The sequence below is a fragment of the Aotus nancymaae genome, unplaced genomic scaffold (genome assembly GCF_030222135.1).
Source record: "Aotus nancymaae isolate 86718 unplaced genomic scaffold, 86718_ANA_hifiasm-v0.15.2.pri h1tg000036l, whole genome shotgun sequence".
Taxonomy (NCBI): Eukaryota; Metazoa; Chordata; class Mammalia; order Primates; family Aotidae; genus Aotus; species Aotus nancymaae.
Window position 1 is genome coordinate 78,190,999 of NW_026988450.1, and position 15,918 is coordinate 78,206,916.

Consider the following 15,918-nt stretch of genomic DNA (forward strand, 5'->3'; position numbering starts at 1 on the left):
GTCACAGCCTGTTCATTGTTATCATACTCCCCTCTGCACTAAGCACAATGTCTGACACATCACAGGCTCCAAAGTATAGACACTGAATGAGTAAGCAAACATGATAAAAGATGTAAGTACACTAGAATAAATGCAACTTGTCTAGAGTTAAGGTCCCAAAAGGCTGCCATTCTGCTTAAATGATTTGTTTGGGGAAAAGAGAGATAAGGAGAGGTCAATGTATTGGTAGCAGATAACTGACAACATTTAGAAAAATATATAATTTCTCCTATTAAAAATTAGAGAGACTTTAAATGAAACATTCTAAGGTGTGTCCACCATGGTATATATAGTTTTTAAATTATTTTATTTTATTTTTTTAAAGATAGGTTTTTGCCATGTTGGCCAGGCTGGTCTCGAACTCCTGGCCTCAAGTGATCCGCCTAGGCCTTCCAAAGTGCTGGGATTATGGGTGTGAGCCACTGTGCCTGCCCAGCCTACAGATAGATAGTTTTTCTGGACTGACAAAACTCAATTGCAACAACGGGCATAGATAACCACTTAGGAGAGATACTATATATGTGATATGTGGTAACATATGTTATTGCATGTCTTGGTAGCAATAAAACAATAGATTTTTGTTTAAGACTACGAAAAATACTTTGTCACATAGTGTTTAAAAATGTCCTCAAAACTCAACAAAGATCAGTTACGGACCCCCAATAGGCCAGACATTCTATGTAAGGCAAAGTACAAAATGTAGTGTAAAAATAAGACCTGTCCTCATGAAGATTATAGTCTAGGATATGACATGTAAACAAATTACTACAATATAGTACAATTAAATAAAACGCTATGCTAGAGTTCTGTGTTTAAACTGCTATGGGAAAACAGATGAGGGAGTAATTTAATTATGTCTAGAGGAGAATGTCAGAGAAAGCTAGAGAAGGAAGCAATCTGGGTGCTTTACATATTTTTAAAAAACACCAGTACTACTAATAACTTCCAAAAACATTTTTATATGCTTCAAATTAAGTCAAATAACTTAATTTTAGGATTTATATTAGCATATTCACTAAACTGGAAAAGGAAAATCTCTTCTCCTGTAAGAAGCATTTTAATTACTACCTATCTGATTGTTAACAATGAGTAACATAATAAAATTCTATTGAAGTCCTTAAGAAAAAGGCTTTGTTAAATTGAGACTGAGGCACCTCCAAGAATTCAGAAGAACACTGGATAAGACTTTTTAGTCCTAATAAATACAAAACCTCCTGAGATGTTTAATCGGGAAAGAAGAAAAATAAATAAATACAAAACCGCACAAATTTTTTCAATAATTTCTATCCCGTTTGCTATACATGTTTGAACCTTAATCTGTTTGCCCTTATTTCTGCTTATTGGATAGCTTATATAATTCCAAATTTGGACTATCAAGTCTGAACTTATAAGCCAAGTCAGGGGAAAACACTTTCAAAAAAGGACACATAGTATTCTAAAAATTACTCTTTCATGGTTAGAATATATATTTATGTATTAAACCTTTATCTTTAAAACACATAGTCCAACCTGTTAAATGTCCTATGTAGTGGGGTTTTTTCTTGTCTATCTTCTTCTCTTTTAAAAATTACCTTACATGTCTTATGAGCTTTTCTACCAAGTGCTCATTAACAGCCACATGATACCTAATTAGTTCAACAGACATCAATAAACACAACTATAAATGTATCATATCAGATAGGTTCAATTAATTTCTCAAAAGAGCTGGTAGTTCTTCAGTAGAAGAACTTTATTTTTCCTAGCACTTTTAAGTTTCGCAGAGATAATTAAGCAGAAAACATTCAGTATTTTCACATTTTGGCTATTTCTTTATTTCCTAGACTTAAACATCTTAGTTTAAATGATTTTTTTTTTTTTTTTGAGACGGAGTTTCGCTCTTGTTACCCAGGCTGGAGTGCAATGGCCCGATCTCGGCTCACTGCAACCTCCGCCTCCTGGGTTCAGGCAATTCTCCTGCCTCAGCCTCCTGAGTAGCTGGGAGTTTAAATGATTTTTAACAGATAGGCACTCACAAACAGAATGAGTGCCATAGCTGTACTTCAACTGCTATGTCACAAACTTCTGTATCATCAGTAATTTTTACCTAGGTATTTCAGACTGGAAAAGATAAAATAAACAAAATATGATTTTTAAATAAATTCTAAAACCATTAACTCATAACATCCTGGATGTTTTACTTTCTGCTACTCTACTCATTCATTCACTAATACCTTAAAAAAACTGTACATTTTAGAATTTCCCCCTTTCCCTTTTCATTTGATTTCCAACAACTGTAGAAGCCCCTATATATCCTAGATTTTATTTAGTTTACTAGTTGTAGTATCTAGGAATTTATTTTATCTACAGAGATAGATTTATTATAACAAGAGACAAATTTTTAGCCATTTGGAAAGTAGACTTTGCTTCCTTGAATTAACAGAAAAAATATTTTGTAAAGTGCAAGAAAATGAAAAAAAATTTAAGAACTAAAACTACAAAAATGGAGAAAAATGTTGATATATGCTAAATGATAGATGAGAAAGTACTGATCACTAAAGTTAACAGATCATCAATATCTTAGCCATTTCTTTCAGTCTCCTTCCTGTTGTACCTTTTATTCAGACATTAGTCTTACCTATTTTAAAAAGTTAAATTACTTATAGCCCTCATGTGTCACCTTTGCAGTCCGAATTGGAGAATGATTGTTAATGCTGATTAAATTGGCTTCTTTCCAGAATTTGAAATTCATAATTTACTTATCTTTCCTCTACTGTATTAAAAACTGAAACTAACACAGGAGGGTCTTCTTCTTCCGTAACTTCTTGATAATAACTAATGGCTATTATTCAGATATACATTAACAGCCATTATTTGACTGTCTGCCCTCTCCTATGTTAAGCAATTCAGTTAAAAATTTTGGACAACCAGATATTCACATGGTCTGAAAGTATCACCAAACAGAGACCTTTTACCAAGTCTCACTCTCTCGCCTAGACTGGAGTGCAGTGGCACGATCACAGCCCACAGCAGCTTCGATCTCCCAGGATCACACCACCCCGCTCAGCTAACTTTCGTATTTTTGTGTAGAGACAGAGTTTCACCATGTTGCCCAAGCTGGCTGACACCATCTTAATTTAAGGATAAAATTTAGTATCACCAAAAATGTAATACACATTATATGCCTGCTGATGTAATGCAATGGGATGTATTCAACATTACCCTATGTAATAAACTTGTCAAGTATATATAAACTAACTCTATCAGGAAACAAAGCAAGACAAATCCAGATTATGAAATATTTTCTATCACACGGCTTGACTGGATGAAATGGAGCAGATTAATAAAAGAAGAGGAGTTCAGTTTTGGACACGTGAAATTTGAGAGACCTATGAGCCACCAATCTGAAGATGCTGTGAAGGCAATGACAGAAACAGAAGTATGGAGTTCAAGGAAGAGGTCAGATGACAAATACTATACCTGCACCCCAAGACCTTGTATCCAAAGACCAAGGACAATTGAAATGATTCACAGTGGCAACAGTGAGAGACCAGAGGCCACAGTGCGCTAATCATACTGTTCCGGTAACACAATCTGGGCAGTATTTTCTTGCTGCTCAGCTGCCTCTGGCTATTGCTCATTTTGTGAACCTGGATTTCCACTCTCTCCATCAATTCTATGAGCTACTCGTCTTCATCCCTATAAACTCCTTTAATATGCAAATTACCCAGTCAGTTTCTGCTCTTGCAACCAAGGACCCATTAATGAATTATAAAGAATATTCTGGTCTCAAACAGAAAACTAACTGTAATTTCCTTCCCAATTTAAAGGCATTTCTACAAACGAGCAGAATTTATGTTACAAATGTTAACTCTGAAGTATAAATACAGATAATAAAGATACTCAAAAATTAGATGGTATAACTCAGTTTTTTAAGATATTTAAGAGATTCCAGGATAATTAAAAAGTTTCAGCTCTCTGCTCCTCCGGTTCCACAGATAGCCGTCGCTTGCCTCTCATCGCCAGCCACATCCCTGAGACACCATGGGGAAGGTGAAGGTCGGAGTCAACGGATTTGGTCGTATTGGCCGCCTGGTCACCAGGGCTGCTTTTAACTCTGGTAAAGTGGATATTGTCGCCATCAATGATCCCTTCATTGACCTCAACTACATGGTCTACATGTTCCAGTATGATTCCACCCATGGCAAATTCCATGGCACTGTCAAGGCTGAGAACGGGAAGCTTGTCATCAATGGAAATCCCATCACCATCTTCCAGGAGCGAGATCCCTCCAAAATCAAGTGGGGCGATGCTGGCGCTGAGTACGTGGTGGAGTCCACTGGTGTCTTCACCACCATGGAGAAGGGTGGGGCTCACTTGCAGGGGGGAGCCAAAAGGGTCATCATCTCTGCCCCTCTGCTGATGCCCCCATGTTCGTGATGGGCGTGAACCATGAGAAGTATGACAACAGCCTCAAGATCGTCAGCAATGCCTCCTGCACCACCAACTGCTTAGCGCCCCTGGCCAAGGTCATCCATGACAACTTTGGTATCATGGAAGGACTCATGACCACCGTCCACGCCATCACTGCCACCCAGAAGACCGTGGATGGCCCCTCCGGGAAACTGTGGCGTGATGGCCGTGGGGCTCTCCAGAACATCATCCCTGCCTCTACTGGCGCTGCCAAGGCTGTGGGCAAGGTCATCCCTGAGCTGAACGGGAAGCTCACTGACATGGCCTTCCGTGTCCCCGCTGCCAACGTGTCAGTGGTGGACCTGACCTGCCGTCTGGAAAAACCTGCCAAATATGATGACATCAAGAAGGTGGTGAAGCAGGCGTCAGAGGGCCCCCTCAAGGGCATCCTGGGCTACACTGAACACCAGGTGGTGTCCTCTGACTTCAACAGTGACACCCATTCTTCCACCTTCGATGCTGGGGCTGGCATTGCCCTCAACGACCACTTCGTCAAGCTCATTTCCTGGTATGACAATGAATTTGGCTACAGCAACAGGGTGGTGGACCTCATGTCCCACATGGCCTCCAAGGAGTAAGACCCCTGGACCACCAGCCCCAGCGAGAGCACGAGAGGAAGAGAGGCCCTCACTGCTGGGGAGTCCCTACTACACTGAGTCCCCCACCACACTGAATTGTTCCTCCTCACAGTTTCCATGCAGACCCCTTGAAGAGAGAGGGGCCTAGGGAGCGCCACCTTGTTGTGTACCATCAATAAAGTCCCCTGTGCTCAGCCAAAAAAAAAAAAAAAAAAAAAAAAGTTTCAAAGTATAAAATTTGAACATTAAGTAGAACATCCAGAAAAGATGACAAAACACCAAGATCACTTAAAAAATATCAAAGAACTAAAAAAATTTTCATAAAAAGAATGTAATAGATTTTGAGAATATGAGAAATAAAAAACAAAGAAAAAAGAGAATATGAGAACAGACTAATACTGGTTTTTACAAAGTGTTCTCTCTGTAACAAGATGCTTTATTTTGTGTTATACATTCCAAATTACTCCTACTAAGAACAGTAATGGAAAAATTCTCCACCTGAATCTACCTTTATTTATTTAGTTAGTTATATATTTTTAAGATGGAGTTTCACCTTGTCACCCAAACTAGAGTGCAATGGCGCGATCCTGGCTCATTGCAACCTCCACCTCTCCCCGGTTCAAGCGATCCTCATGTCTCAGCCTTCCAAGTAGCTGGGATTACAGGCGCCCACCACCTGTAATTTTTATATTTTTAGTAGAGACGGGGTTTCACCATGTTGGCCTGGCTGGTCTCGAACTCCTAACCTCAGGTGATCCATCCACCTCTGCCTCCCAAAGTAGTAGGATTACAGGCGTGAGCCACCACGCCCAGCCAAGTCTGAGTTTAGTCTCTTATTTCATACACTTCCCTCACACACGTCAGTAAAACTACTTTTAATTTTCCAAAAACTTTTCACATTTCAAATCAAAAGTAGAATTCTGGCTATACTAAAGATTAACATTTCTTAGATTCTTGATTGTACACCATTTACATACTAAACTCCCTACCTCCATTTAGTATTTTTAAGGAATACATTTTTGAAGAAGTAAAACATGAAAAAGAGTAAAAACACTTAATAGGGAATATTTGCTTTAAGGAAAAAAGAAGTACTAATATATGTGAATATCTACTACGTACAATGCATTTTGCTATAGACCATACTTTTTTTTTTAAAACAATGCAAAACTGGGGATGTTACCTTTTTACAAAAAGTAAATGAGGAAAATGAATTTCAAAAACTGGTTTAGGTCAGTTGCAGTAGCTCATGCCTGTATCCCCAACACTTTGCAAGGCCAAGGCAGGAGGACTGCTTGAGTCCAGAAATTTGAGACCAGCCTGGGCAATAAGTGAGATTCCATTTCTTAAACAAAAAAAAATTAGCCAGGCTAGTTTTATATGTCTGTTGTCCCAGCTACTCATGAGGCTGAGGTCGGAGGATTGCTTGAGACCAGGTCAAGACTGCAGTGAGCTATGATCATGCCACCACACTCCAACCAAAGGAAAGAGTGAGAACCTGCCTCAAAAAAAAAAGGGTGATGGGCTTACTTATCTCACATCAGTGCATCAGTGCTTATAAGAGGTCAGTGTCAATAGGGGGTTGATCTGTTTCCAGAACAGATTTGCCTATCCCAAAGTTGATGCCACTTTATTCACAACAAAATGCCTCCAAGAGCACATTCCTCTAAAAATTAATTCTCTTTTTTTTTTAATTAAAAAAACAGTGGTAACCATTACACTGAACAGGTTGAACCTGTGGGATGTAACTATAAAAAGCAACTTTTTGTCCACCACTATCTTTTAAAGTTATTCTGTAGCCACAGTTAATGTCCCTAAACTTTCATTTAGGTGAATGATCATGAATTTGGTCACTCTCAAGTTATAAAAATAATCTGACTTTTAAAACTGAAAGACCCAGCTGGGCACAGTGGCTCACACCTATAATCCAACAATTTGGGAGGCTGAAGCAGAGGATCACTTAATCCCAGGAGCTGGAGACCAGCCTGGGCAACATAGGGAGACCCCGTCTCTATAAAAAATAAAAAATAAAAAAAATTAGCCAGATGTGGTGGGACATGTCTATAGTCACACTTACTTGGAAGGCTGATGTGGGAGGATGGCTCAGGCCTGGGAGGTCGAGACTGCAGTGACTGAAAGATCCTTAGTATAATTGTCAAATTTTTCTCATTTAAAGTTAGTATCTCCACTTTCCCAGCTCAGCCTACACAGTACAAGAGCATTATGCTTTTACCCCTCTCCTTTACACCTTGCTAACCCTGGGTGGTGCAATTATGTGCTATCAGAGGGCTTAGACACCTTCATGACTCAAAAAATGTTCAGGCCAGGCGCGGTGGCTCATGGCCGTAATCTCAGTACTTTGGGAAGCCGAGGCAGGCAGATCACCTGAGATCAGGAGTTCTATACCAGCCTGGCCAACTAAAAATACAAAAATTAGCTGGGCATGGTGGTGTGCGCCTGTAATCCCAGCTACTCAGGAGGCTGAGGCACGAGAATTGCTTGAACCTGAGAGGTTGTGCAGTGAGCCAAGATCGTGCCACTGCACTCCAGTCTGGGTGACAGAATGAGACTCTCTTAAAAAAAAAAAAAAAAAAAAAAGTTTAAAGCTGATTCTGTTCAGGAATATTTTCAGGGATTCCTTGAAAGTTGGGAGCTCTTACCCACCCCAGCCCTGGGGATCTCTCACTCCAATTCCTACATTGCATCTCCTCTGGGAATCCTTTCTGGTTTTCCCTCATTTGTCTTGCTTCTCTCAGGTGGCCCTCATGTGATCTCTAGGAAACACAGATCTCTGGTCCAAAAAACTTTGGGAGGACTGGCAATCCATCCACACAGCAACCTTGCTTTCTCTGCTGTGCTGCCAAAGCAGACAGTTTCTCTTTCACACTTTAAAATTTCCAGGCATTAGACAAACAACAAACCACTGTGTCCCTCAAATTGCAAAAGTTATATATTAAGCTCCCCAAGTGGTCTTACTATAAAGCCCCTCTATCTTTACTGCAGGGAGAGTACTTCCCATCCCTCCCACAAAGATGGGGCAAAGCAGTTAGAAGTCTCCTAGAATACCAACAACTGGGTTATAAAACTTTTCCAATTTCCAACAACTCGTGTCAAAAACTCTCTTCTAATCTCCAACTTTTTGAATGAAACCTTTTATACCAACAGATGGATAGGTATTAGAAGTCACAAGATTGATTTTCTGGCTCTTTTGAACACACACATGGTGTTGTCACAACTCACTTTAGAAATGTGCATCTGTTGACTCAGGGCCAAACTCAGAATACAAGAGTTCCACCCATTTTAGCACCTTATTACATATTTTACATTTTCTAAATTTTCCATGAAAAGCAGGAAGAAAATAAAAATCCATCACCTCACCACTCAGAGTTAGCCTCTGTTGACACTTTCCCTTTATGCCACTTAAAAATTTAAGTTTAAATTTTTTAAAACCTTGTACAATAACACTTCATTTCTATAATTTCATTAAGCAATCAAGTTTATCATCTAATTTAAGCACATCACCTTTTTCAAGCATCAAATTTCCACTGAACTCGTGTGTTGGTATTTCTAAAACTCGTCTCACTGTGCCACTCTGAAGTCCAAACTCTTTAATGGCTCCCCACCACCAGAGATTAAACTTTAATCTTTTAAAAAGTAAGCATAATCTATATAGTCTTCTAGAGCCGTTACATCTCTAAATACGATTTTGAACCATGAATGCATCACATAAAATCATACTACAAGAAAAATGTAGATGTCAGAGGAGTTTCTAATAATGGGCTGTGACCTACACTAGCAGGAGAGAAACATTTCAGAATTTGTGATTTCAATCTTGTTACCCTTCAATGAAGCCAGATCCTGAGATATTTTCAACAGGAACTAGGACCAAATTCTGAAATGCTAAAGAACAAAGGTAGTTATACCTTATTAGCATGATAAAACTAACCTTGCAGTGAGAATCAGTCCTCGTATGATTGCAAATCAAATTCTCTATCGCTACACATATATATACTGGTTCCACACTCATTATCACCAACTGCCAAAAAGTTAATCTAATACTCAAGAGCGGATTTATTAAAACTTTAAATGTCTAAAACTCGATTTTGGGATTCATTTTGTTACAAGTTCTATACATAATGTGCTATCCATTCACAGAGCACACATTTAAAAATCTGTCTTAGAGCCAAGTGTGGTGGCTCACACCTGTAATCCCAGCACTTTGGGAGTCCAAGGCAGGCAGATCACTTGAGGTCAAGAGTTGAGACCAGCCTGGCCGACATGGTGAAACCCTGTCTCTACTAAAAATACAAACAGATTAGATAGATTAGATAGACTAGATAGATAGATAGATAGATAGGATAGATAGATAAGCAAGCAAGCTGGGTATGGTGGCCTGTGCCTGTAATCCCAGCTACTTGGGAGGTTGAGGCAGGAGAATGGCTTGAACCCAGGAGGCAGAGTTTGCAGTGAGCCAAGATCGCACCACTGTACTCCAGCCTGGGCAACAGAGTAAGACTCTGTCTCAAAAAAAAAAAAAAAAAAAAAAAAAGTTTTAAAGTAATCTTTTACCATATGAAATGAGAAGTAAATTCTATTTAAACATGCTACCAAGAAAAATATACTCATAGTTCTTAGCTCAAAGAGGCTCCAGTCTGCTAAGAAGTTTAAGTCAGTAAAAATGCATAGGATTACCAAAGTGCCTGCAGAAAGAAAAATAATCAGTTCTCTCTTAAAGCTGACAATAAATGTATTCACTCAAAAAGTACACAAGAACAATGAGTGTGGGCAAATACTGATGTGTCTCTATGAATAAATGTGGAGAGTATGTGTGCATGCTCATATAACATGTATATACGCATAAAGATGCCTGGAAAAATGGTCACCAAAGCAGTGATTACCTAGATGGTTATTCTTGCTTTTTCCTTTTACCATTCCATATTGTTTCAATTTTTTTTAATAAATATGAGCATATATGTTTATAAGAATTTTCATTGTTAAAATACAGTATGAAAGCTACAATAATCCAGCCATGTGGTACTAGCAGAATGACAGATCAATGAAACATACATAAAAGTCTATACAGATAAACCCAAACATCTGTGGTCAACTGATTACCAACAAAGATACCAAGGCAATTCAGTAGAGGAAAGGATAGTCTTCTCCAAAATGGTGCTGAGACTACAGGATATCCACATTCAAAAAGTTGAACTTAGTAACTTAACTTACACCATAAAGTTAACTAAAAATGGATCAGAGACCTAAATGTAAGGACCAAAACTAGAAAACTTTTAGAAGAAAACGCAAGAGTAAAACTCATCATCTTTGGTTAGGCAAAGATTTCTTAGACACCACATACACTGCACCATTCTTAATAGTAAAAAGAAAAAAAAGATAAACTAGACTCTATCCAAGTCAAAACCCTTATAACTCAGAAGACACCATTAACAGCCAAGTATGGTGGCACACGCCTGTAGTATCAATCACTCAGGAGGCTAAGGCAGGAGGATTACTTGAGCCCTGAGTTTGAGTCTAGCCTGGGCTACATAGCAAGAACCCCAACTCTTAAGGAAAAAAAAAAGACACCATTAAGAAAATCAAAGGACAAGTCACAGATTGAGAGAAAATATTTGCACATAATATATCTGACAAAGGACCTGGATACAGAATATATAAAAGACAACCCAATTAAAAATGGGCAAAAAGATCTGACAGACATTTCACCAAAACAGATGGGGAAAATGGCTTGGTGGGGCATACCTATAGTCCAGGACTTTGGGAGGCTGAAGCAGGAGGATTGCTTTTCTTTTTGTTTTTTCTTTTTTTTTAAAGAGATGGGGTTTCACCGTGTTAGCCAGGATGGTCTCGATCTCCTGACCTCGAGATCCACCCACGTCGGCCTCCCAGAGTGCTGGGATTACACGTGTGAGCCAATATGCAGAGGACTGCTTGAGCCCAGGAATCCTAGGCTGCAGTGAGGTGTGATTACACCACCATACTCAGCCTGAGTGACAAAATAAAATCCCGCCTCTCTTAAAAAAAAAAGAAGAAAATGGCTTGAAAAGATGCTCAACATCATTAGTCATTAGAGAAATGCAAATTCAAACCACAATGCTATACTACTTCAGACCCAGTAGAATAATTATAATCAAAAAGATAATGACAAGTGTTGGGAAGATTCAGAGAAACTGAAATCCTCATGCACTACTGGTAGGACGTAAAATAGTACCAACACTCTGGACAACAGTTTGGCAGTTTCTTTAAAAATTAAATATAAGTTTTCCACATGACCCAATAATTCTATTCCTAGGCATCTACACAAAAGAAAACATACGTCCACATATATCTGCATACAAATATTCATAGCAGCATTATTTATAACAGCCAAAAATTGTGAACCATCCAAACGCCCATCAACTGGTAATGAACAAACAAAATGTGGCATATCCAGAGAATAGAATACTACTCAGCAATAGAAAGGAACAAATCACTGACACACTCGACATGCATGAACTGCAAATTAAATGAAAGAAGACAGACACAAAAGTCACTTTATGTTCCATTCATAAGAAATGTCCAGGAAAGAATAATTGAGCAAGAGACACAAAGACAAAGACAGAGACAGAAACAGAGAATGTGTGTGTGCAAGAGCTAGAAGATAGGAAAGTGGTTGCCTGGGGCTGGGAGGAGTATGGAAGATGAATAGGCTTTCAAGGGATTCTACTGGGTTAATAGACAATATAGTAGACTACGGTAACGGTTGCAAAGCTGAATTAATTTACTAATAATCACTGAATTGTGAATATGAAATGGGTGAATTTTATGGTGTATAAAGTACACCTCAATAAAATTGTTTTTAAAAAGACAGTGAAAAAAGTTAGTACATAATTATGTTTACTGAAGGAATGATTAGGCTTTTCTAGATGCCAAAGCCAAAAACCAGTGAGAAAACAAAGCATATTAAATGAAAACATAAAATAGCTTATCAAAATGGCACACATACCACTTATTTCCATTATCAGTACTGTAAGTGATTTTTACTTTCTACCCTTTAGTGGAGTACTTCTAAGGGTCCTGAGAGCACTTTTTTATCTGATTAACTACTGGCTCTACATCTTTACCAAGGAAGACTGGGGGGTAAAAACAAGGTCACCTTTTTCTTCCATATTAATTATGCCCTCCAGCCATACAGAATCATAAGAGAAACACAAGTATGGGCCAGGCGTGAGCCGTAATCCAAGCACTTTGGAGGCCAAGGTGGGCGGATCATCTGAGGTTGGGAGTTCAAGACCAGCCTGACCAACATGGTGAAACCCTGTCTTATAAAAATAAATATATAAATAAAAGAATACAAGTATGTATATTATATATGTATATTCCTACACCAGAAACTAAAAAATAAAGCAGAGCTATCCAAAGCCTGCTCTAGAACTTTCTTTGGATAGAAAGAGAAGGGGCTTGAAGGCAAGTAGTGAGTGAATAGTTCTGGCAGTCTCCTTTCCACTATTCCCAAATAACTTATGAAAAGGTGACTTACAGTTTCTATTTTACAGAAGATGAGGGAAAGGATGTATCTAAAGATAAGGCACAGGAATTTGCTACAAGACTTTATGTGCGATATAACCTGGATAAACAGTCTTAGGCTACCTGAGATAAACAGTCTTAGGCTATCTGTTTAGCCCTACTTTATGACTTAGGATAGTTTTCTAAAATACTGTTAGCCAGTTACTCTTTTAAAAACAAAACGGTTTATCTCTTACTTATGAGACCCTAACAAGATCCTAGAAGACATCTGAGAGACAAGGGGCAGTGAAAGAATTTCACAAAAAGTTCCACTCGCAGACCTCAACTAAGAAGAATTCCGAAGTGCTTAAATATTGCTTTAAAAAATTATTTAAATGCATAGGCTACCTTCCTACCCAAACTAGGCATACTGAAAATGGTTTAAAAATTTAAATTTTAATAAAACACTATTTTAAAAAGTTGCTTATAAGGCACGAACAATGAAAATCTGCTAAAACTAAGTTCTTAAAAGACACACATTTAATATGCTAATAGACTAGGAGGTCGGTGCCACATACCAAAGACTGAACACTGGCCAGTTGTCACCATCGCACATGCCATAATGGAACTCTGGCACACCCATTTCAAACGGTTGCCAACCAGGCTACATATTTTGACTACTGCTTCAACATATTGTTCTATAAATAAAAAGACAAGGCTTTAGTTTAACCATATTCATATTTTAATACAGGAAGTCCCAATTATCAAAAAGACTTTCTAAAATCCCTCATTTTCGAGGATCCACCTGCTTTTACCCACAGCAACTCAGAACCAGCTCCACAGCTAGAAGATTGTTTTGTTTCCAAGTCTCTAAATTCATGTATGCTTTAACCCAAATGAACGGAATAAATGAAGCTGACTTCTCCATACTCTTGAAAAAAACTTGGTAAATATATTTACTAAATACCAGAACACATTAAGTATTTAACATTTAAATCAAAATAAATTCAAATGTAACAAATAATCTTTAGCAAGTTAGCTTTCAAAATAACATTTCTAGAAGACTTGTTTGCAGAAAATAACTGGAAGGGAGGATAATTTATAAAATGCTAATAAATAAAATGGAGCCCTACTCCCCTAAGGAAAAAAAAAAGAAAAACAGGGAATTTGAACATTCTCTTCACTAATTATGCTAGCCTCTCTTATTTACCTAAATCTATACTGTCCCTTTATATAAAGAAAAAGAAGCCTCCCTGAAAATGTGCTTAATTAACATCATTTATGTTGGAATTTGCTGGAATTTAAAGTTGAGAACTGTGATTTAACGAAAGCAAACTAATCTCATACCTTGCACCCTAAGGTGGTTTTCTCATATTTCACTTAAATTTGATGTCCCTGAAATTCTCAAAAGCATGTGATCTCTTTCAAACTGAAAGATGTCCAAACATGTCAATCATTACTTTTTGAGTAAATGTTATTAAAGTAACCAAACTTGTCTTTGAGAAAATTAATCTCAAATTTCCACCAAGGTCATTACATGTAATTTTGCCCCCAAAAACAGATCAAAAAGTGAACAGCACGAATAATAATAATAATACTACGGGTCGTGTTCTTATCACATGCCAGGAACTTTTTTTTTGAGTCAGAGTCTCACTCTGTCACCCAGGTTGGAATGCAGCAGCATGATCTCGGCTCACTGCGACCTCCAACTCCCAGATTCCAGTGATTTTTGTGCCTCAGTCTCCCAAGTAGCTGTGATTACAGGCGTGCGCCACCACACCCAGCTAATTTTTGTATTTTAAGTAGAGACAAGATTTCACCATGTCAGCCAGGCTGGTCATGAACTCCTGGCCTCAAGTGTCTTATCCACTTAGGCCTCTCAAAGTGCTAGGATTGCAGGCATGAGCCACCGAGCCTGGCCACTTTTTCAAATGTCAGATTTAAAGAGATATAATTTATATACGTTAGGAAAAATAATTCTTCATAGGCATCTCTTCTGCATATAGTGCAGGCAGAGGTACCAACTGCCCTCTGCTCTAGAGAGTATCTTTTCAAGAATGTTTGTAGAGTGAACAGCCTTGAGAAACAAAGATAGTATCTCCTTCTGGAGCAAAGGACAAGCATGCTTACTGTCAATCCAGTATAATATAATGTATCCCTCCAGAGCAAAGGACAGGCATGCTTATTGCTCATTAGAAAAGATTTGGGTTCTCTTAATTCAGGGCTTCTCTCCAACAAGGTAGCCCACTGTGTGTACAAGTATTACCTGGTCCTCTTCATGTCATCCTGTAGACTAAGGCTTAGAAAACAAGAACAAATGCTGACTGATACTCTGGCTACTGCCAGAATATCATATAAAGAATAATAATCTGCCCTTCATCTTTAACATAGGAGTTTCATGTCTTCTACCAGATTCCATGAAAATGTGGCTGGATAACTTATTAGTCTGCAAGTAGGATAAAATCTCAGACCATCATGGTTCTTGGAAGTTTTGGGGAAACAGGATGGGATGCTGACACAGCCATAACACTCTTAGAGAAAGGATAAAGACAGTGTAGCCTGAGTTCTGGGACATGGGAAGATACCCTGGGATCTGAGAGTGATCGTAGTGGTGGATGGGAAGAAGGTGGGAATAAAGACTCCCCTACCCATCTACCTTTAATGAACAGGAGTGGAATTAAATGTTTAGAAACTGAGCAGTGAGAAGTGAGGCTGAAATGAGCCACCCAAATGGTGATTTGGTGGTTGTTCACTATCCTCTGTGCTGGTGGAGGGAGGGAAGTCTCAACAATAAGGGCAACAAGCTCCCTGGTCCCAGGTGAAAGGCTGTGGCTGTGACTGCTGAGCCAAGGATTCCCCCAAACTAAAAGAGATGGTGTAAGTAATGATGGCCTTGCTACCAACTACAGAGCTTCAAGTAGACCAAAAACATTAAACTGCGAGAGAATGACCCCAAGTGAATATAAAGCCTTGATTACTGGCATAGAGTTGCTCCCTCCTCCTCCACACTCCCTGATCCCTGTCTGCTTCCACCCCTAAACTCTTCTGCTTTAATGAGAACGATGGTTAGGAATGGAGCTGAGGGCTCCCTGATCCCCAAGATGAACTGAAGTCCAGACATACCACCCAAGAGGTTTGCCCGGAGAAGTTTAGGGAGAGACTCAAAATTTTATGGTTCTCTTGGAAATAGGCACCCAGGTAACCATTCTATCTTGTCCTGTCAGGCGGACACCAAGATTCAGCTAACAGGGTCTGGGCAGGGTTTACAGTGGTTAGGGAAATAAATGTGACTTATGGATGGGATGTTTGGGGCTAATTCAATGTACTACTGTTGCCTCTACATCATAATGTATAG

The 15,918-nt window shown here is 38.7% G+C and overlaps 1 protein-coding gene and 1 pseudogene across 23 annotated transcripts in view; one reads left to right on the forward strand and one right to left on the reverse strand.

The window, feature by feature from the left end:
- Positions 1 to 15,918, reverse strand: part of CYRIB (CYFIP related Rac1 interactor B) — a 172,348-nt gene that overhangs the window by 72,164 nt on the left and 84,266 nt on the right. The window lies entirely within an intron of this gene.
- Positions 3,990 to 5,146, forward strand: LOC110567440 (glyceraldehyde-3-phosphate dehydrogenase-like; annotated as a pseudogene).